The sequence below is a fragment of the Caretta caretta genome, chromosome 9, assembly GCF_965140235.1.
Source record: "Caretta caretta isolate rCarCar2 chromosome 9, rCarCar1.hap1, whole genome shotgun sequence".
Lineage (NCBI taxonomy): Eukaryota > Metazoa > Chordata > Testudines > Cheloniidae > Caretta > Caretta caretta.
In genome coordinates this window covers 19,541,317-19,565,693 of record NC_134214.1, presented here as the reverse complement: position 1 = coordinate 19,565,693, position 24,377 = coordinate 19,541,317, and the positions used below count along the sequence as shown (strand labels likewise).

General features: G+C 39.8%; 1 long non-coding RNA gene across 4 annotated transcripts in view; it reads left to right on the top strand.

The window, feature by feature from the left end:
• The window catches only part of LOC125642466 (uncharacterized), a 62,833-nt gene that overhangs the window by 17,728 nt on the left and 20,728 nt on the right, over window positions 1–24,377 (top strand). For 3 of the 4 annotated variants that reach the window (XR_007358415.2, XR_007358416.2, XR_007358414.2), the window contains one exon: window positions 7,494–7,574. The exons of the other annotated variant lie outside the window; for it this stretch is intronic. This is a non-coding gene — a long non-coding RNA (uncharacterized LOC125642466). The remainder of the gene's footprint in view (window positions 1–7,493; window positions 7,575–24,377) is intronic. 4 annotated transcript variants of the gene reach the window in all.

The window sequence follows — 24,377 nt, the reverse complement described above, 5'->3', positions numbered from 1 at the left end:
CAGAAATAAAGGGAAGCTTAGTGAAGGCTATTGGAGGAAGGGAAAGGTAGGGATGAAGACTTATGCTCTTGAACATGGGAGATTTTGCACTACCCACCTGCTCAAATCAGATGCTGGTAATTAGGATGTAGTGCATGTGCAGAGGACTTTACCTAATTATTTTGATCTTGTTTTTGTTTGAGCTGTTAAACCTGGGATTTCTTTTTTTCCTGTACAATATCTGGTAAAGATTGCTTATCAAATAATAGATAGGCACCCTGCTACATATAATTGGGAGGACAAAGGACCATAATTATGCAAAACCTCTGGTATAGAAGCAATTGGGACATATTACCAAGATTTGCTGTAATGTATTGCATACATATATCAATACCTATAATCCATCTAAAAAGCTACGTGAAAAGAACATTATTAAGGGTTGTAAAGTGAAGCACTAAGAAGCTAGGAAATGCCAGAATTGTGGTAACCAATGTACTCTTAATTCTGCTCTTTATGTGTTTGAATTTTAATAGAGTGTCTAATTACATGAGCACATTTTTTTTTCCACCCAGGACCAAAAAAACGAGGGTGGAAGTGAAGAAATGAATATATTTGGGTGACCCATCTAAACATCAATTAATTGAAGTTTGGTCATATGGGTTTATGTACTTGGAGTAAATCCTGAGGTCCTTATTCTTTACTCATGCTTTACTCAGACAAACTTGTATTCCTTGTATACAACCTGTCGTTAAAGTTTGGTTTAAGAAAATCCCAATTTGGTCCAGCAACATCTCTTAATTGATTGGCAGTCACAAATGCGTGAAGAGAGCTTCAGTAGGTCCCCAGGCGAAATAAGTGGGCAGAGTGGCTATGAAGAAGGGAAGCTGCACCAATGTGCGCCAGGAAAGCGGGCTCTGTGCTAGCCTGAAATACATCTGTACAAAGGGGATGAAAGGAGGGCCACACATACATGAAATTAATACCTAAGAATCTCCTCACAGAAGATGCAAATGGGAAGCAAGTGCTATTTTAGCCCATAGTTTGGTGTTGGATTTACAAAGAAGCTTCATCACCTACACAAAGTCTATTTATGTTTGTACCTGAATTTATGTGCTTGTGTAAGGAAGGTCAGTGAGCTTCAGCCAAATATGCCGAAGATCTGGCTGTGAGGGGGATGGATAGCAGAACACAAGCAGATTAGCTGTTTGTTTGGGATTGCAACATTCAATACTCTGTGTAGATCTATGTGTGGATCTAAGATCACAGTTTTGCCCAATAAGCCCCTTAAATGGCTAGAACTCCAACAGCAAATGATAACAAACAATCCTTGCAGACTTGTTTCAAGAGCAAACATGTTAAAGAGATGGATTGCTTCAGGCAAGGCATTTAAAAGGTCTTACTCTTCTTGCTTTATAAGTGCATGTTCCTGTTCCCAAATAAATATCCCTTCTCTGAAATAAACACGCTGTTCAGGAAATGTTCAACTGAAATGAGTTACATTAACTTATGAGATGCCTGCATAGAAAAGCATGTCTCTGGGAGAGGAAATTCATGTCAATGAACAGTGTTTCCTCTAAGAGATGTCAGATAATGAGCTGACTACAAAACAAAGAGAGGACTCAGCAGCAATGTATTTAAGCCTGTGCTCAAGAGAAGCGTACTGCTGTCCAGTTTATGCACATTATGGGCTGAGTCTTTCCCCCACGGACTTCAAGAGGTATTTTAATTGATGTTAGTGGGAACAGGAGCAGGTGCTTTACACTCATACAGTTGATGACATTCATATTTAGATTGCAGAAGCAGTTAAAGATGCCCATAAATATGCACTAAGCCCCAAAAGATATACACTTAACAACTATTAGCCTGGTTTGACTGGGCAAGGTGTGTGTAGAGCAGCGCTGACTGCATTTCTTAGCTTGAAAGCGAAACATATTGTTTCAAAAAGGTCGAAGAGCCACAGTCAACAACTTGGAGCAGATTCCCTGCCCTGCACTTTTTGGCTGGCAGATGGCACTAAGGGCACAGGAACCAGGGCCGTCCCTAGACATTTTGGTGCCCCAGGCCTTCGCGGGGGGCGGCGGGGGCCAGCCCCAGGCCTTTGCGGAGCAGGCTTGGAGGTCAGGGGGGAAACCGCCGAGCAGAGGGGTTGGGGCTGGCTCGCTCCACTTCCCGCCGCCCAGGGATTGCTGGATGGGCCCGACCCCCGACCCGCTCCAGCCTGCTCCGCTCCAGTGGCTCCCAGCCTTGGGACTTGGAAGAAGCGGGGGGGGGGCGCCCCCCAGCACTCACTGGCGGAGCGGGCTGGGGCGGGGTCGCTCCACTTCCCGCCGCCCGGTGAGTGCAGGACGCGCGCGACCCCTGCTGCAGCCCCGCAGGCTGTAGCTCAGGGGAAGGGGTGGGGAGAAGCGAGGCGGGGGCGGAGCAGGGACCGGGCTCTGGGAAAGAGGCGGAGCAGGGGCGGGGGCAGCTTTCCTGGTTGGCTCAGGCGGCTGGGGGATCGGGCTGGCTGCTGGAGCAGCACGCAGCTGCGTCGGGCACCAGGAAATTTGGGAAATTGCCCGACGCAGCTGCGTAGTTTGAGTCTGCGTAAGGGTGGACCTGGCAGGAACCACCCACAGATCGCCAGATGGGGATTTCACCAGTGGACACGGTGCTGGTGTGGCTGGCTCCTAAGCTTCCCTCCTCACATCCTGGTACAGTGAGAGCAGAGAGGGATATTTTCTAAGGTGGGGAATTGGAGTAGCTGGATCTTGCTAGCTGGGGCAGAGAATCAGGGAGCCGTACTGGGTTGTTATTTCTCAGCTTATCCTCTGTTCTCCCTCTCCTTGGCGACTGCTGGGGAAGACAGACCTCCTTTGTTAAGCGCTCTCATCGGCTTAGTTCAGCTCCTGTCCTGCTATCCCTGTAGCTCTCCCATCCTGGCAGGAATGTAGACAATCAAGCAGCCAAAGCTATTCTCTTCTCCCTCCACTACTGTACTATAGGAAGCCAGCAGAGGAGCTGCTGAGCAACTGCAGTAAATAAAGGACAACAGCTGGCTCACAGCATTGTTGCTCCTGGGTTTGCTGGGACAGTTTTGTGAGGTAGTTGAGGAGGTGCTGCCTGCAGCAATGTGCTTGATTCAGACGCTTCTATTTAGAGATTGCAGGGCCTGACACAAGGAACACGTCTCCAGTTGATAGTCAGTGCAAATGGACAGCTATAGTTTTGAGACTGGAGGGCCAGATTGTGGATCACTACTGATGTACATTATATGTATGTGGTCATGAATAACATGGCATGAGTGCCTGTATTCCACTCAGCATAGTATACAGGAGAAACCCTTTCATCAGATGACTTTCTGCTGCCCAAGTGGACATCGTGAAGCCCGCCATGCCAATGGCATCATGGTTTCCATAGCAACTGATGTGCCTCAGTCAGAGAAAAGTAGAGGAAGACTGAGTATAAGGGTAAACTCTGAACAGTATCAGAAGAATATAGTTTTAGACTGCACATTGGAGAAACAAATCATGGGAAAGTGTATAGGGACACTAAAGTATTTATTGACAGCTCACATGGCTTCCCCTTTCATTGACAGAGTGATCACCCTAAATTTATGGCAATGAAAACTTTATAGAAACAGGCCTCTAGGGTGGGATTAACCTATCACTGGCCCTAAGTGAGCACAGGGTTGTAGCACTGCTCAGGTTTGGCCTGACCACCATTATGATGGAGGGGTGGCAGGGTCAAAATTGAGTGAGTGGTGTTGTAACCTTGCGTACAGGGTGACAGCACCTCTCGGGGTTTCCCTTTCCTCTGAATTTAAGCCCTATGCGTGTGCCTCATTTGCTTATGCATTAATATCGTCCTGTACTCCTCCATAATACAGAGATAATTTTTTCCTCCTTCCTTCTCCTGCCGTTCTTCAACCTACTCTGTCATCTCTCCCTCCTCTTCCCCATTCTTGCTCTTTAGACAGACAGAAACAATATGTTGTGTTAAATTGGTAATTCCCATTGTACTGACTAGGCGGAGTTTAATCCCTTCATTAGATCTGGTTGGAAAAACTTTTGACAGAGCCATTTTCTACTTGACAATGCAGTTCTGTCAAAAGTGAAATGCCTTGTGAAATCATGTAGATTTTGCCAAAATTTAATGTAGGAGTTAAAACAGGAAAAAGATTTCCAACAATGTAAAAACATCAGAATTCAACATTTTTTTTAATTAAAATTTCATTTTTTTGAGTGACTTCAGTTAATTTTTTTTAAAATTGTATTATATTAAAAATAAAAACTCAAAATAAAATCAAAACATTATCCAAAACAATTTATTTTTTTTTCTGAAATTTCCTTTGTGAAGAATTTTGAAATTTTGGGGTTTCATTCCAATTTGGAACAGAGGCAAATTTTAAATGCTTCACAGAATGGAATTTCTGTCCTCTGCACAGGTCTGTCCTTCAAGTTGAGTTTAGCCAAGATTTTCAAAATAGGAGTCTTAAATTAGGTTCCTAAATTCATGCTTAAGCACCTAACTAAATGACTGATTTTTAGAGCATCTACACCTGCCATTGAGTTAATGGCTCTACACTTTCCATTGACTCAAATCAGACCATAGGAACCTACTTACCTATTTTAGAAGCCTAACTTTACAAACTCATTTCTGAAGATTTTGGCCTGTATTTTTAATCCTATGTTGATCAAATTCCTTTCTTATTATAATAAAAAAGACTGCTTCTCCTGTATTTTTCTTACCAGTTCTAGAAATATGGGGCCATGTTCACAGATCAATACATTTTTAAGGCCAGAAGGATTCATTCTGATCATTTAATCTGACCTGCTGCATAACACTGGCCATAGAACCTAAGGTAGTAATTTCTGTATCAAGCCCATAATTTCTGTCTGAGCTAAAGCATATCAGTTAGAAAGACATTTAGAACTGGAATTAGTTTGCAAACTGGACACCATTAATTAGGCTTGAATAAAGACTGGGAGTGGATGGGTCATTACACAAAGTAAAACCTATTTCCCCATGCTAATTTTTTTCTCCTACTGTTACTCACACCTTCTTGTCAACTGTTTGAAATGGGCCATCCTGATTATCACTACAAAAGGTTTTTTTTCTCCTGCTGATAATAGCCCACCTTAATTGATTAGTCTCCTTAGAGTTGGTATGGCAAAACCTATTTTTTCATGTTCTCTGTGTGTGTGTGTATATATATATATATATATATATATTCCTACTGTATTTTCCACTGCATGCATCTGATGAAGTGGGGTTTAGCCCATGAAAGCTTATGCCCAAATAAATTTGTTAGTCTCTAAGGTGCCACAAGTACTCCTCATTCTTTTGGCATCCAGTTATGGTGATCTTATGGAAGTTTTGCTGTGGTTTCCTGCTCAACATATCATTGGAAAAATACCAGTTACATATCACTGATTGACTCCGCAATTGAGCACCTGTGACAGGCAACTAAGTTATGCCAGTAATTTCCTCAAAATAATTACCCACTCTAATTAACTACTTTGCTGCAGCATCAACTAACATGTTCATTCTTAAATATAAGTACCGGTAAGTAATTTTATGAGGCTACCGCTTGATAGTAAGCCTAGAGGAGCTTGATCTTATTTTGATTGATGCAGAAATTGGTAGTAATTATTATTACATGACTACCTTTCCACAAGAGCTATCTTGTAGCTAAATTTTAATAGGCCCATATACTGTGACACTTTTTTCTTGAAGGGGTGAAAAATCTTTTTCAACTCATTTTGGGGATTATAACAGCAGTAATTTTCTTGAAATTGGTCCTTAGTACAGTGGATAGCTCTCAGCTTTACCTCAAGATGGTTAACAAACCCTTCATTAACTGTGTTTAATGAAAATTTATATTTTTTATGTGAGTAATACTGAGCGACAAAGCATTATAATCTTGTCCTTGGTTATTGATATGTCAGAAACATGAACAAATGAGGTTCAAAATTCATATGTGTATAAATACACAGTACTGTATGTGGATATAGACTATATCTTGCCAACCAATTTATTTGAGCATGAGCTTAGCTCACGAAAGCTCATGCTCAAATAAATTGGTTAGTCTCTAAGGTGCCACAAGTACTCCTTTTCTTTTTGCGAATACAGACTAACACGGCTGTTCCTCTGAAATATATCTTGCCAGTTGTTACCATTTATTTCTTCACTATACCTTAACGTTTCTTCCTGAAATTTTCAGAACAATGCCTCATCACCTCCTGAACTCAGGAAATGGAGCATGATGAATGACTGAGGACATAATTTATGAAGATCTAATAATAAATATTAACACTTCATATCATCAGGAAACATTGCCATCTACAATAGAATTATTCGCACCAAATTTGAGGGTAATAAAGCACAATTGTGAAGATTAGAAAAACCTGGCAAAACCATTATAATGGACAACAGGATATGATACATCACAAAATTACTTGGCTGGATTTTCATCTTTTATACGCTATTGATAAAAAACACCTACTGGAATGTGTGAAATTGCTCTGGTTTAATTTTACCTAGAACAACACACACACAAAAGATTACAAGGATGATCAATTATTGATTTTGTCCTAGAAACTGTGATAAAAAGAACTGTCAAGGAGGAAATTTTCTGTGTGGGAGGCAGGGAATGAAACATTCAATATTTTTTTAAAAAAAAACAACTCTATATATGTAGATCATGTTCTGATAAATGAAATAATATGATAGGATTTCTCCCCTTCAAAACTGAAGGAAAAACTACAGAACGTTACTTCATGTTCTTAGCATGTGGGAACAATTCAGTTGACCTAGGAGAGCATTTAATAGGTATCACTGTTGATCCTCCTGACTTGTCATACTCATCCTCCCACCATGGTTCAGGTTTCTTCCTTTGCCTGGTTGGCATTCTCATACAAGTTTGTGGTACCTTCTAAATAGCAGTTGAAGAATGAAGGGTTTGTGGATGCTAGTGGGGGCAATTTTGCCAAGGGGGTACAAAGGAAGAGAATAGAATTTATGCAACATGCTCTTCTCTGTATATCGAGGGCACTTGATGTGAACAATATATTTCTCAGGGTCTGAGGTTGTTTGGTAAACAGGACAAATCTAGGAAGTAACTGCTCTCTCTGGCATCTTCTCCAGGCAAATCAAGACCATCATGTTTAAAAGCTCAGTGAAGCATTAATTCTGATTCAGGTCTTGTCCCTACCTTTGGGGGAATTGATGTGCAGGTTTAGTGAGGCCCCAGTGGTAATATTGACACTGCTGATGATCCACCTTGCTGCCAGCTAGGAAGGGAACTCTGGAAGCCTCATGGAGGAGCTGGACTTTCATGCAGATGACCTGAGATCAATAATTTTGAGGTTGGGATTTGCTGTGGATCCTGAAGCTCTGCACAGATGAGACTCCACACTCATTTCCCCCATTTCAGCCACTAATCTCTCCTTCATCACCACAGTTAACATAAACTGAGTTAAAATATAGAAAGTTTTTACTTATTTTTTCCACATCTGAATGTTTTTGTGCAGAAGAAGACAACCTAGGTGCTTATTTCAAGCTTTTCTTCTTACTGTGCCAGAATATGGAATGTAACCAGCTCCATCTTTATGGTAAGTGTCAATTAGAACGGGATGAACAGTTAAAAACACATTTTGGAATGTTTCCATGAATAAAAGACATGGAGTTCAGGTCCCTATGAATTATGGTGTGACATTATATGTTACTCTTGAGTATTTGGGTACAGGGTAGGTATGTATAAAACATTTGTTAAAACCATGATGTCAAGAAGGTTAGTATGACTGGTTATTCAGCCAAAAATTCTATTAATTATTCTCCTGTTCAGTTATCCAATCAAGGAACAGAAAAAATGCCATGTGACTTAGACACAAAAAGAATAATAACTATTTAAAACATTCACTATTCTAAGAAGCATTTCACAAAACAGGATGTAAATCATTTGGTGAATCCTACAACTGTTTCTCGGAAATCAGGACTGGTTTGTGAGCAGTACCCTAGCCTCCAAAGGGGATACATTTGTATTGAATTTTATTCATAACTAATAGTTCAAACAGATCTCATTTCAAGGATGACTAAACCACAGCACCTGATATTATGATAGCACCTAGTGGTCCCAACTGAGATTTATGTTGTACAAACACATAGTGAGAGACAGTCATCCCCTGAAAAGTTTACAGAGTAAATAGACAAGACAAACAAAGGGCTAGAAGGGAAACAAGTGACTTATCTAGGCCACACAGCAGGCCAGTGGCTGACCTGGGAATAGAGCTCAGGTTTTCTGGCCCCTGTTGCCTCCCAGTGGATATTTGAGGTGATTGAATTTATGAAGCCTTTTTTACTGAAGACAAGGGGGGAATTTGTTTAACTTTAAGAAGAACAGGAGTACTTGTGGCGCCCTAGAGACTAACAAATTTATTTGAGTATAAGCTTCAGTGGGCTACAGCCCACTTCATCGGATGCATAGAATGGAACATACAGTAAGAAGATATATATATACACGTACAGAGAACATGAAAAGGTGGAATAAGGGGCTAATTAACTAAGATGAGCTATTATCAGCAGGAGAAAAAAACTTTTGTAGTGATAATCAAGATGGCCCATTTAGACAGTTGACAAGAAGGAGTGAGGATACTTAGCATGGGGAAATAGATTCAATATGTGTAATAACCCAGCCACTCTCAGTCTCTATTCAAACATTCACTTTCCTTTTTCTCCCCCATCTCTACTGCCCAAGTTGCAGCTATTCCTTTTTTACGTTCAGAGAACTTGACCTCTATGTCTTCTTCCTCCTTTTTTTTTTCTCCTCCTAAAAGTCTGCAGCATGCACTCTCAGGTTTAGTACTTATTCTCTTAGAGCTTAAGTCATTACCTACACTTCCACTCTCTGCCTCACCATTTGATTCCTTCTTTCCTCTTTTATACCATGTTGCAGTAATTGCAACATTGTAGGTTGCAGTGAAATGAGCAAATGTACCTTTATGTTTAGTACAGATCAAACGTTACTTTTTGACATGTTTGCAGTTTGGATTTTTAAAACACAGCCCACTTTTGTGCTGTGCATTTTGGCATAGATGAGGTGCAGAAAAGAGGCAAGAAGGGTATCTTTTTATTATAGCACGGTGCCAAAATGATTGTTCTGAAGTTGGCAATGAGAATCAACAAACAGATTGCTTTTCCTGAAGAAGGCTGTGGAGAAAGTCATTAGGATCAGATCACAGAAAGCAGCAGCAGGAGCAGCTGCAAGTTCTCCTTCATTGGACATGGTTACAGATAGAATAGAAAAAACATACATAGGGCTTGATTCTAATCTCTCTTACACCAACGTAAATCAGGAGTGACACATGTAACGTTAGTGGTGTTACACCAGTGTGAAATGGGTATGGATCAGAATCAAGTCCATTTAATTCAGAGTATATCAGTATCCTCTTTTGACCTCTTCAACTGTTTTTCTCTTTGGAAAGGTGATAATTGAAAGACAAATATTAAAACAAATCCAACAGACCTCAGCGATGTAGACATGATCAGGGCTCTACTGATGTTTCCTTGGTATTACTTGGAGCACTTAGCATGAATAAAGTTCTGTTGTCCCAACAATGTCTATTTTTACAAATAATATCGTGTCTCTGAATACCTTTTTTAATTAGAAATGGTCCCAAGTGGTATATAGTTCAGTCCTGGATCCAAACTTCCCCCAAGTCTGGAAATGTTCAGATCCAAGGATTTGTTTTGAAGCCATCTGATCTTTAAATTTAAAAGCACTGGATGGTATATTAATTGTATCATCTGGCATTAATCTGGCACATTGGAAAGAACTGCTTTGACACAAGTGTTGCAGTGCTTCCCCCATGTTTTGGAATTTTTCTGTGGCAAAGTTGGCTTTCCTGGTGTGATTCTGAAGCCTCCCCACCCAGCCCAAATCTCCTGCTCTTCATCTTCCTCTCCCCCCAACAGCTGGTACATAGCTGCTTCACTGCATGTAGTTTCTCTTTATGGCTGGCTAGCCCACCTGTAGCTGTGCTCTCTGCCAGCTGGCCTGCAAACTTTCTGGGTCCAGTGAGAATTTCTGATTTGCAGGTTTTTAGTTTCCCAACAAAAAATAATAATAAAAATTGAGGAAAGTAGATACTTTGTTATAATTTTCATTTAGTTGAAAACCCAATTTTCTGTTGAAAAGAATCATAGAATATCAGGGTTGGAAGAGACCTCAGGAGGTCATCTAGTCCAACCTCCTGCTCAAAGTAGGACCAATCCCCAATTTTTGCCCCAGATCCCTAAATGGCCCCCTTAAGGATTGAACTCACAACCCTGGGTTTAGCAAGCCAATGTTCAAACCACTGAGTTATCCCTCCCTCCCCATTTCAGTAGAAAATTTTTGACTAAACTTAATTATGACCTATCCCAAAAATGTGCTTAATTCTAATCAAGATATTTAACATGATGCAGATGCTGGGGTAACAAATGGGCTATATTCACCGCTGGTCTATATAATGTCATATCAAACACATATCACCAAATAGATTATATGAAGTAAGGTTTATCATTCACAGGAATGGTTTTCAAATCTTACTGAATATGATATTTATTAGAGACTTTACTACAGTGGAGAATGCTGTACCAGAACATAATACAAAAATCACCTCTATCATGTGAAATGTGCAATCATAATAAGCAGATATTTAACTCATAGTGTTCTCTTGGGCTCACAATTCCAATCAGAGGCTTAGAAGGTGTAATTGCTTCATCTGCAGATATACTGGGGCTGGCTGCAAAGCTGGTTTTGTGGAACAGGAAATATTTATGCCTGGATAGTAAATGCAGGTCAGTATTTGTTTTGTGATAAAAATATACAGGACAAGCCAAAAAATTCAATGGCAGAAAGGTCATATATTGGGAATATCAGAAGAAAACTTTAAACCAGGTAAAATACATACATATGCTGCCTCTCCTACCCACCCCATGATTAACTTTCTTGCAGAATGGTATAAAATTGCATCTCCTCTGAGGGAACTTTGGGAGAGACTGGGCTTTTCTGGAAATCCTCTGACGGATAGAGGGAATGGTCCCTGCATGCCTCCATGCACAAAAACTGCAATTGTACTCTGCTGTTGCATGGGAATGGGAAAAAAGTATCTTTGTGACTGCCTCCTTAATCTTCCTGTAAGGGCTTGGGACAATCCAGCCTGAAGGAAGTGCCCAATACCAAACTTAAATCAAAATCCCATTTCTGGAATAGCTGTTTTCTTTTTTACTGACTAGTGATGTGATGTATCATTATTCATGAGTATTTTCAGGAAGAGACAGATGGATGAACTCTCATTTTCTATGGAAGGTTTCTTATGGAGCTAGCATTACCATGCCATGATGAGATAAGATGATACCGCAGGAAATTCAAGATGGAAAAGGGCCAGAGCCAGGTCACTGCAGAGCTGAAATCTGTCAATCTAAATTTCAGTTTAAGAGGCCCTCATTTAAGACAAATTCTTCCATTCAGAAGAATTCTTTTAAAGGCACTAACTCTTAAATGAGGCTTAATAATCTTTGGTTTGACAATAACCAGGGGTAGAACCTAAATGCATGCTTAATAGGACTGCAGCTGCACTCTGTCAGCCATTTGTATTTGTAGCTGGAGATAAATGTGTACATTTTTCTTTTTTGTTTTGTTATCATAGGTTATGGGCCTTTTATAGGAATGGGTGAGTGATGTTCTGTAGCCTGTGATGTGCTAGGGGACAGACTAGATGTTCATGATGCTCTTTTCTGGCCTTAAAGTCTGAGTTTTTTTCTTGGAGCCAGCACTGCAAGGAATATATTAAGTAACAGCACAGGAAACTCAGGGTGGACAAGGGCCAATGCACCAGTTCACGGCAGAGTTGAAAGTTTGTCAGACTCCATTTAGATATCCAAAATCTTTTAATGAAAATCAGTTATCTAAGAAAAATCATATCCAGTGGCAATAAAAGAGACGGCATGTCAGCATATATCAGGTCGCTAATTGCTAACACACCAATGAAATCCTTTCCTAGGGATTGTGCATGGGTATGTGTTTGAGCCCCTTTGTGTGAAGGAATGAGGAGAACCCATAATCTGAGGAGCCATAAAAATGAAAAGTTTAGAAAACGAAAAGTAGAACATAGGAATTAAAAAAGAGAAGAGATGATTGTAAAGAAGAAATAAACAACATACAAAGAGAAGCAGAGAAAAACAAAGAAAGTAGAACAGTTTATCAGAATAAGATGCCAGAAATCCTTGCACCCACCTAAATAGAAGATATTTCATTACATAAGGTATTTACATGACATGCTCACATAGGCCCCAGGCAACTGTTTCCATGAAAATCCCCTGTTCAAGTCAATGGGGTCTGCCCAAGCAGGGAAAGTTGCTGGATCAATACCATAAATATGCTGTGAAAATAAATATGGACTTTGTGGGCTTGGTCCTTCAAAGTGCTGGGTACTCTCAACTCCTATTGACTTCCAGGTCAGTATCTAACGTATGAATGAGAGTTAATGCATCAATGGAGTTGCAATACATGGATCAATGGAAAGTGATGCATTAGGAGGAGCTGAGAGAGCTCAGCATCTTGGAAGATCAGGTCATATATATTCATTTTTATTAATTTAACAGTATTGAACATATATTGTTAAACACATATACACAAGCTGGTAGTAAGAAAGTGAAGGGCATAAATTTAAATTCTGAAATTGCAAAACATTTCTGAAATAGTATTACAGAAAAATTATCAGAACTTTGCTTTATGATGCCATCATATTAATAACTTCGTCCCAAATGCATCATGGTGCAACATTTCAAATAATACTGAATTATGGATTAAGTAGACCAACAATGTGTATGCAATGATTATTGCATATAGGAAGTAGGCATTTTGAAGCAACATAATCAAAAAATTTTGTTAGTTTAATCTGCTTACCTCCCATGCACTGTATTGAATATTTACCTTATAGAAACCCAGGACTGTGGAATGTCAGCAACAATGATATGATACAAAATAATTAGCTTGTTTTGAGTGCTTAAAACATCATTAATTTGTTCTGAAGTCTCTAATTAAGCTAATCCAAGTTTATAATGCATTAGCAGCAGCACTTTATGTGGAAGTTACTTCTTACAATTAAAAGGACTTCTTCAAAATGTAAAACTGCTCAAAATCAGAAGTAGAATACTGGAGGTTGGGATTATGAACACTACAAATAAAAGAACTGAATCCACCAAGGATGATAATTGATTTGTTCCTTAGTTCCCATATGTAATTTGTCCAAATGAGGTTTGCAGCATTCTGCTGGCCCATGTGAATGTTTGAAGGTTCTGGTGACCCATCTCTCCTTTTCTGGTTTGAAAAGCTACGACAATCCGTCACCTTCATCTACTTAGAAGATCCTGTTATAGCATTATCCAGTTATTCACTAAAATGTGTAAAGGTCTCCTGACTCAGACTACAATAGATGAAAAAATGATTTTTGGTTTGATGTTGGACTTTAGTGGAAAAAAAAGAACTGATGATAGTATAAAGCTGACATAGAACAAAGTATAAAGCCTGAAATCTAGAATACGATTAGTCTTGACCCTCTGTCCACCATGAAGAAAGCAATGAAAAAGTGGAGAAGAGAGATTTTGGCTAAAAAAAAAAAAGTAGAAGTTTATACCTAACACGTTCCTTTTTTCACTATGTGCAAAGTTATTGCTTTTGCCAACTTTGTGTCTTGTTTGCAAACTTAACCAGTGAGAGTGAGATGTGATTAATCTTTAGTTGCAAAGCTTGAAGGACATTAAGGAATAATTTCATGAGTTTGCAATAATAATGGAATAAGCATAAGTGGAAAACTATATGGTGATGTGGAAAATAAAATATTCCCTCTCCCAGTTGAAATGAGCAATAGATCAAAACAAATACTGAAAATTCAGTCAATGAAGGCTATGAAGAGAGATCAAAATGAACTGGGGAAGACTGGGTCCTGGTGCCTGGCACCCTTTAATTTATTAAAGGCAAGGATTTACAAATTTTGTAGACACAGAGAAGTGAACGTGGTATTTAAGAACTATGTAGAAGCCTCTGCATCCAACTACTTCATACTCAAGAACAAAAATAGGAAAAGATGGCATAAAAGGTCAATAAAGCTACCTCAGGTCAACAATATCTGCACTGAGTAATGAGCTGCAAGATCTGTTACAGAACTATTTATAGCTGTAACCAGCTAAAATGTGTGGTTGCTATAATAACTACCACATCATGTAGCATTCTTTCTGTTACACACAGCAGCTCTTTCACAGGTAGAACAGGTATCAGTATTTCGTGTACACTTCCCACAAGCGCTATTTACTTTGTTGTAAAGAGCAAAATATACCTGGTATGTAAAAAAGAATTCCTTTAACCTGCAAACCTCATTTAATAGATCAATGAAACTTGGAGATGGGGAAAATGGGAGATGTGAGAACAGCTGTCATGTATGCACCATGACAATTCTCTTTCAAGCTCATTTTTTTTCATGGGGGCTACAAACATGACTTCTATAAACATTTTATTTGAGATGAATTTGAATGAATCCCATTTTTTAATCTATACAAAATGAAGAAAAAAAATCCTTTTATATAACATTATAGTGTACTGGGAAAAATGTTAGCAAATATACTACCCGCTAACTCAACAATTTTGTTACCCACATATTGTACTGAGAGTCAAGTCTTCTGAGTTAGTGACTAACAGGTTTTGCTGGTGGGAACTCATGTTAGCATTGCAGAACCTACACCGCTAAGGGAGAGATTTAGCTCCCATTGAATCCAGTGGAAGGACTCACATTGACTTCAGTAGGGGATGGATCAGGCTTTAAGAGAGAGATGACCCCATGCATCAACAACAGAACTGTCAGCTAAGTTCCAGAATCTTTATTGCTAATGATACAAGAGACAGAAAGAGCACTGGCTGGCTTTCAGATATAACGCTAAGTTCATAATTAGGCGTGCACACCACCACCAATGCATTTTATCTGTAAACTGAGCAGAGTTAATTTGGATATGCCGGGGTGGAAGTACACATGAAATCCTGCAATGCTATTTGTGCAGAGTCACTTTTCAGAACAGAACCACACTTTAAGGGACTCTTGGAAGCAGAGAATCTTCTAACAGGTGCTCAGAGTTATGGATCAGTCCCTGACTGGGGAACACACCTCCATTAACTCTCAGTTTCTTAGATTGTTATTATTATTCATAGACAAAGGCAGAAAGGGGCAGAAACTGGGCAGTATCTCCCCTGCTGGGTATTCTTGTGTGTGGGAGTCATCAGCAGACACAGAGCCGGCATAACTGATTCCTACACTACCTGCCCCTGATAGGCCCTGTCATAGGGGACATGTCATGGGCAGAGTGGGGCATGTGTGAAAAGAAGTTGGAAAAGAAGGGGCTGGGGAAAAGAAAAGAAGTTGGCCAGAGGCATCTCTACACCCCAGCAATCCCTGGATGCCCTGAAATCATTGACAGTTAATGTAGTTCAGAGCAACCTTGAGGCTGCTGTACTTTACACCATGGACCAGACTGGCAGCTGGAAGGCCCCAGGGTACCAGGGGGAGGAGGTGGCATAAAAGTGGTTTAAAGCCACCTTTGGCCCTCTGGCTTGGTCAGACCAGAGATATTTATTCATTCCACATATTGACCACTGGTAGAGAAATGACATCTGACTTCAAAGACCCATGTTGAATTCTAATATTTTATTAAAAATGTTTTTCATATTGAGGGAGTTGCTGAACCACTTTTTGCCATCGAATAGGGTAGATCCATCTTTCTTCATACATTTTCCAGATGTCAGCTTCCACACAGTAACTTGCAGCTCATAGTGATCAAAATACAATTACGTAACTGATGTGTTCTATTTAAAATTGAAAGAGATACTTTTTAGTTGTAGTAGGACAATCTGGAGATAGGCGGAAGGGATATTATTTGGTAGCCATAGCCCCACAGGATTAGAGGTATGATATATACAAGGAGTCAAGGGTGTGATTATCTCAGGATAATACACCCTATAGGATTTTAAATTGCATCCACAGCAATCAAACCTGTTACCATAGCATTTATCTTAATGCACAGATAAATTTGTAGTCCTTGTTTATATAGCTCATCCTCTGGAGGCACTAATATGATTTCCTTTAAAACTCAAGTTAATGAGAAAATAATATAAGCAATATAAGCAAAAATTTTTCATTGTCACTGTCATCATCTCTAATACAGCCAGAGGGTTCTCTGAAAATATAAGTTGGATTTATTTTATGTACTGCAAAACCTTTAACAATCTTTCTTTACACCAAGCTTCTGATTTCAGCCTAAAGCCAAAAAAACCCCTTACTGTCTAAACAGATTTCTACATCAGTATATCATCCATAAGTCTTACCTTATCCCTAATAGGAAACTTAAAATTGTAACTCTTAAAAACTTCACCTTGGCAAAATACATTCTCATTTTATTGGCTTTTCTGGGCTGAAATCACTGATGAGATACTGTATGTGACCAGGAAATAGGGATTGCATATCAGCTGCTGAATGTAGTGAACTGTGTAATGAAGCCATGCTTGTTTACTTTTCTTTGTGTATAGCGCTGCCATGAATCTCCAGACATTTTCAGCTGTTCGGTGATTGCTCTTTACTTTGTCGTTTATTCTAAATCCTTTGGAACAATAGGTGAACTTCATTCTCATGGAATTTCACTTGACTTCCTTTTCATGTAAATGCATGATGTTGACATAAGTGGGTCTGATAGGAGTTGGCATCACTCAACAGTGATAAATTTCACCTGGGAAATAGCTTATTTTTTTAAAAAATATATACATTAAACAAGCAGCTATAGGGATTTTGGCTCCTGACATTCCAAGCTCCATTAACATTGCACTTCTCTAGCTCTACGTGATTGGCTTGGGCATATACAGTAACACAAGACTTTTTATTGCATTCCCACTGGAGCGTGGCAACAGCAATGAAACAAGTACCCTAGAAGGTGTGTAGGGCGGGAAGGTAGAATTAGTCTCTGCCCCTCACTGCCCCGTGTGGAAGTTAAGGGAGTGGTATCTCTTTGCCCATCCTTTACATGAGCAGTTTAAAGCTTCTTGTCCCTGCTGCCTCTTTTCGTACTTAGCTAAAGTCCAGGTAAAATCTAGCCTTCAGTTTGTTCCTACTCATTCTAGAGTAACATTATGAGCTGAGTGAAACCTTGTTATGGGTTGACTTCAAACTCCATTGAGACAGATAGATGTGAACTCACCCTTCAGTTAACATAACTGTAAGCATAAGCTCCTACCTAAGACAAAAAGGAATATGTTAACCCACTAAGGAGCTTTTGCTGAGTATTGGGGGTGTGTGTGTTTGTGTGTGTGTGTGAGAGAGAGATTGAGAGAGAGAGAGAGGGCAGAATGGACAAAACTGGGAAAGCCAAAGAGAGAGATGCAACCTGAAGCAGCATCTAAAATCATGGTGGCTGAAGCTGGAAGAAATACGGGGAGAGGTTTTGGGTCAAGGATGCAGGCTGAAAGGAGTGCTCTTGGTGCTCTGAACACTTGTTGCTGTTGTCTGATTCCTTGATTCTGTGTGCAGAAACCTAGACCATGCAAGGTGGAGAAAGGTGCCCACTGCATAGTCCTAAGAGTAAGGATCAGGCACAACTACAGTACTAGTGCTATTTGGAGCTCAGGGACTGAGCAGAGCTGTTGGCCATTATCTTTGAAAACTCATGGCAATCGGGGAGGTCCCGGATGACTGGAAAAAGGCTAATGTAGTGCCCATCTTTAAAAAAGGGAAGGAGGATGATCTGGAGAACTACAGGCCAGTCAACCTCACCTCAGTCCCTGGAAAAATCATGGAGCAGGTCCTCAAGGAATCAATTCTGAAGCACTCAGAGGAGAGGAAAGTGATCAGGAACGGTCAGCATGTATTCACCAAGGGCAAGTCATGCCTGACTAATCTAATTACCTTCTATGATGAGATAACTGGCTCTGTGGTTGAGGGGGAAGCAGTGGACGTGTTGTTCCTTGACTTTAGCAAAGCTTTTGACACTGTCTCCCACAGTATTCTTGCCAGCAAGTTAAAGAAGTATGGGCTAGATGAATGGACTATAAGGTGGATAGAAAGCAAGCTAGATTGTCGGGCTCCACGGATAGTGATCAATGGCTCCATGTCTAGTTGGCAGCCGGTAACAAGTGAAGTGCCCCAGGGGTCGGTCCTGGGGTCGGTTTTGTCCAATATCTTCATTAATGATCTTCATTAATGAAGGATGCCGTGGATTGCACCCTCAGCAAGTTTGCAGATGACACTAAACTGAGAGGAGAGGTAGATACGCTGGAGGGTAGGGATAGGATACAGAGGGACCTAGACAAATTGGAGGATTGGGCCAAAAGAAATCTGATGAGGTTCAACAAGGACAAGTGCAGAGTGCTGCACTTAGGACAGAAGAATCCCATGCACTGCTACAGACTAGGGACCGAATGGCTAGGCAGCAGTTCTGCAGAAAAGGACCTTGGGGTTACAGTGGACGAGAAGCTGGATATGAGTCAACAGTGTGCCCTTGTTGCCAAGAAGGCCAATGGCATTTTGGGATGTATAAGTAGGGGCATTGCCAGCAGATCGAGGGACGTGATCATTCCCCTCTATTTGACATTGGTGAGGCCTCATCTGGAGTACTGTGTCCAGTTTTGGGCCCCACACTACAAGAAGGATGTGAAAAAATTGGAAAGCATCCAGTGGAGGGCAACAAAAATGATTAGGGGACTGGAACACATGACTAAGAGACTGAGGGAACTGGGATTGTTTAGTTTGCAGAAGACTGAGGGGGGATTTGATAGTTGCTTTCAACTACCTGAAAGGGGGTTCCAAAGAGGATGGATCTAGACTGTTCTCAGTGGTAGCAGATGACAGAACGAGGAGTAATGGTCTCAAGTTGCAGTGGGGGAGGTTTAGGTTGGATATTAGGAAAAACTTTTCACTAGGAGGGTGGTGAAGCACTGGAATGTGTTACCTAGGGAGGTGGTGGAATCTCCTTCCTTTGAAGTTTTTAAGATCAGGTTTGATAAAGCCCTGGCTGGGATGATTTAGTGGGTGTTGGTCCTGCTTTGAGCAGGGGCTTGGACTAGATGATCTCCTGAGGTCCCTTCCAACCCTGATATTCTATGATTCTATGATTGATTCTGTGACTGCTCCTTCCCTACTCCCAGGCATGGAGGGACAAGGAGGAGGCTGGGTCACAGCTCTACCCACTCATGCACCAGCCAGCAGAGCTGGCCAACTGTAGGAAGTGGAGAAAATGTACTTCCTGAACAGGTGCAGCAGTAGGCACCTTGCCTCTGCCTTCTGGAGTTCCAGGGTGCACATTCAGGTGTACGGAGAAAGACTCCTGATACTTCTCTGTGGATTGTGCAGCTCTCCACTGCCCCCAGTGCAGGGCTGTGACTTGCAGGCATGTCTGAGGACATAGAACTCCTGCTCCCATTGAAGTGTAACCTGTTGACTTTGATGGGAACTCAAGAATGAAGTGAGCCTGGAATGAATGGTTCAGAAAAATGTTTCATTTTTAAACCACTGAGAAATGTAAAGATGAATGGTCTCTAATACCAAGAGAAACAAGAATGTAAAGCTGCAATCGTGTGTGTTTAAAACAGAAATACATTGTGACTGGGCTAACTAAGATTTAGATAATCTAGGAAACAGGCTGCGAATATTAAAAGGCCAGCACAGAGGATTTAATAAAAGGCCAAACTTAATGATTTCTCCAATTCCTAAAGGCCCTGATGAACTAACCAGCTTTCCTGGCCACTTCACTGCCACCAGATTGCCTTACTGCTGCTAACCCTTGCAATGCTAAACATCCTGTTTTGCAGCAGCATTTTTGCTAATACCATGTATTTGACACAGTTGGAATCAGACACCGCCTGTACCTTTGGGATCTGATTGGGAAACCCATTCAAATTTTCCTTCTGACAGATTTACTTTGAATGAGTTTATCCCAAAGGCAATTTGGAATGTAAGAATTATATTTGGAAAAATCTCAAGGGATCAGATTATGGAGTTTTAACCATAATGCTGGACTCCTACAGAAAAGCAGTACTTGAGCTACTTTGTACAAGTACAGGACAAATATATTACCAGGATTTTTTTAAATTCTGCTTGGTGTGGAAGAATTTTCAAAACCTGGCCATAAAATGGAACCTGAATTCAATCTTTATATTTTATCGAATCTATCTACCAACCCTATCTAATGTGTGCATTTCTAGTGAACCCATGACTGTAGTAACTGATCTTATGTAAAGATGGAGAGGGATTGGAATAGAAATAGCCCCTAAAAGTAAGTACATACAATTATAAAGATTAGAAATTAAATAAAGATCTTTTAGGTTACCCAATCCATCTATCTATAGCTGTATGAGTGTATCCCACAGTATATTTTCTAATTCTTTGCCGATGCTTCTAGCATTTAAGGAATGTCTACCTTGCAATAAAAAAAGACATGCAGCATGGTTGTGGCTGTACAAAGTCAGCTGACCCGGGTTTGCAGAGCTCGAGCTGAGGGGCTAAACACTGCAGCATAGAGGCTCGGGCTTGGGCTGGAGCTGGGGCTCTGAAATTGTCAGCCTGGGCTGCAGCCTGAGCCCAAATGTCTATGCTGCAATTTTTAGCCCTGCAGCCTGAGCCCCAGGAGTCTGAGTCAGCTGAACAAGGCTCTGAACTTGGTGCTGCGGGTTTTTTATTGCAACATATCCAAAGATGTCAAATGATACAGCTTCTAATATTTCCCTTAGGAGGCTATTGTAGTCTACTGTGTAGATATTCTCTCCATTGGGAAATATTTTTTTCTTAATATTCAACTGTATTTTCCCTTTAATCCCACTAATCCTAGTTATACTTCTGTGTAGCACCCAGACAATTCCTCCTCTCCATTGTGCTGGCTCTTCAGACACTGCTAGACCAATATCATGTCCTCTCCTCATGGTAGTTTAGCCAAGCTACACATATTTTACATGAGTCACTCTTTTTATCTCACATAATAGATGAATCCTTTAAACCCATGGATCATTGCTCCTGAGCTTCCATCAGTCCCATACAGTGTGCTTATATGTTACGTTTTGGTATTGCGTCACCCAGAACTGAACACAATATTCTAGGTATGGTGTCATCAGAAAAAATACGATACAGCTAGAGTTGGCAGAATTAGATTTTTATTTTTTTGTTAACTTAGATGGATAATATCAATGTTTATTTTTAAGCTTTTCATAAATTTAAATTTTCACAGTGCACAAAATGATGGATTTTTAAGCTTTTTAAAATTTATTTTTAGCCATTTACATTTTCACAGTTGTGGGAAATTCTGAGTGGGGGGTGTCAGACTATTGGGAATGGGGGTGTCAGTAATTATGTAATGACAGTAGATGTTAAGATTCAAAAAGTTTGATGACACAAATAGTCAACATTACATGTCAAAATATAAAAAGTAAATATCCTTAAATCACACTCTAATTATTTCTCAAGCAGTATTTTTCTTACTTTGCCTAGCTGTAAACTTCAATTATCATTGGTGGAACTATTTTTTTCATCAGCTTGTTTCTACAGTGAAATCTACATTTATTGACATTTAACAATAAAAATCGAATCCATCCAAGACTATGTATAGACAGGGACTGTCGCTGGAATTGTATGAAAACTTACTTGCTCTCCCCCCAATCCCTTTTTCTCTTCAAGTTTACATGGGGCTCACAGCCCCTGAATTTTGCTTTATGTTTTGGTCTCCAAGGGCCTGGAGCAAAGCCCACTGGAGTCAGTGAAGTCTTTCCATTGACTTTAATGGGTTTGGGGCTAGATTCTGAAACCCTAGTTCTGCAATTTATTCTGGATAAGCAGGCCCCTGCACCCAGGGGGAGCCCCATGGATTTCAGTGGGGATTCTCCTGAATGATGTCAATTAGCAGGATCGAGGCCTTAATGATTAAGTGCAATCAACGGATTTAAGCACATGCTTAAATCCTTTGCTGAATTGGGGGCTTATAACAAGTCATTCTGTGGTTCAACATCAGAATATGGGAGCTGTATTTTAAAACCACTTTGAGAGTTTATATGTTAGACATTAGACAAAGAACAGTATGATTATGGTAACAAACTGTTCTACGATAGGAAGGCCAGCATGACTAACAGACTGGCCTCAGACAGAAATGGATATTTAATTTACAAATTTATAGAAAGACTAAGTCAGTGTTTCTCAATCTGTTCAGATCCTGTATACAAAGTAAAATATTTTCATGACTCCTCACATTTATTATAAAAGTAAGCGTAAAAAATGTATCAACGATAGCAATGATAAGCCTACATAATTTATCTGTGTGTGTGTTTTGAGAGGTTGACAGAAAATACTTGACCTTGGAGGGGAAAGGTGTATGGGGAGTGGGGCAGCTGGATTTTCTATGCCTTACATTGTAATACAATTTTCAACATGCCTTGTAATCCCTCTGATTACTTTTCATGACTGTTGTTTGGGGTCGCAATCCTCTGGTGGAGAAACACTGTACTAAGTAAATCAAATTTGGCTTACTGTGTGAAAAATTTGCTCCAAGAGAGTGATCTTTTTCATCTTTCATTCTGGAAATACATTATTATTAGAGCAAAACAATACCCAGATCAATGATGGAAGAGACCCAGGGTGAAATCTTTCACCTTTGTAAATAATAGGAGATTTGACATTGATTTCAATGGGGTCAGGATTTTGCCCCCAGTTTTGATTGTTTGCATATGTGTGTTAGGATAATAATACTACATATATATGGTGATATCATCCACGTGGTAAATATGTGATAAGTTACATTTACAATGTATGAATCACCTGTACTCTGCCAACTAATACCTTTCTACCGAATCTATTTCTGACCTTCCAGATCTTTGAACAATTTTCAGAGTTTCCATATATATATATATATATATATGGAAAACATTTTTGAGGTAAGTAGTTTATATATAAACTCTGCTTTCCCACGTACTATGAAACTGACCCTCAAAATTATACTGGTCTGGTGCAGGTTGGGTAATAATTAATTCTGGGCCAGTAACAGATGTAAATTACAGTAGCTCTGAAACCATCATGGCTAGAAATGGGTGCTTTATACTCCTGGAAAGAAGATAATAATCCCAGTTTGTCTGTGGTACAAGGGTTGTAATTCTTTTCTTAGGTATGTCATAAAATACCAGACACTAAATTCATGATCTCTTGATATATAATATAGCTCTTTTAGATCACCTTTAGAAGTTACTAAATTGTATTTGTTATATATATTCTCTCTCTTCCTCCAAGGTCTGTAGAATAGGATTTTATGTTTCAAAGGCAGACTGGCTTTACAAGTGGAGGGATACAAAAAATAGTTCAAATAATTTTTTTTTTAAACTCTCAAACATATCCACAATTGTAACACATGTGACATAAACCAAGTATCCCATGGGGTTAAACAGAGGGTCGACTAGATTCTGTTTGGGCTGACAGAAATAACACGCTTATGGCTTTCCCAGAGTAATGTAAACATTTTCCAACCATACTGTTAACATCTTCACACCACACCATCATATATTCCACACACATGCATACACACACACACACATAAACACGGTATTTCTTGGATGATGGCACAAAGAGCAACATTTTCAGATGGAGGAACAGCAAATAATGAGGCAGTAGATACAGAAAGATTCGAGTTATATAAATACATGGGCAAATAAATGTTGATTGCTGCTCCATGCAGATAAATGTAGCCTATCGAAATCTTGGAGAAGGGGAAATGTCTGCTAAATGGGACGGTGGTGCAGAATACTAACCAGGAAAGAGATTTCGGTAATATTGTAGGGAAATCCCCAAAGTCTTTTCTGTGCTGCTTCAATATGCAGCTGTAGTGTGCACAGGGCAAACAGGATGCTATGTGAAAAAATAAATATCATTCAAAGGAGAGGGTAACATAGACTAATAGGTCTTACAGCCAAATTCAGCCCTCTGTAACTTCTCTGATAGAACTGGAGTTGCACCAGGAATAAACCTGATGCATGACATGAAATATTACCATTAAGGCTGGCTGAATAGTATTAATCTAATACAACATTTGGTGAATTTGATTTTTTTGTTTAGTAAATGTTTTGAAAACTAGTCTTGTGTTTTGTAAATACATTTTGTAGTTGAAAATATATAATGAGTGAACATTTAACAGTCTATAGAGTAATTGTGAAGTATCAAGCAATTATATTAAATATTTGGTATTAGAAAAGCATAGAAAACAGTCATTCAAAATATATGTTTTGTTTCTGGTCTAACTGGATGAGTGAAACTTTTAAAAAAGAAAATACCAAAGGACAAGTAATGCACTTCCAGTAGAAATTTCTAATTTGAACAAACATT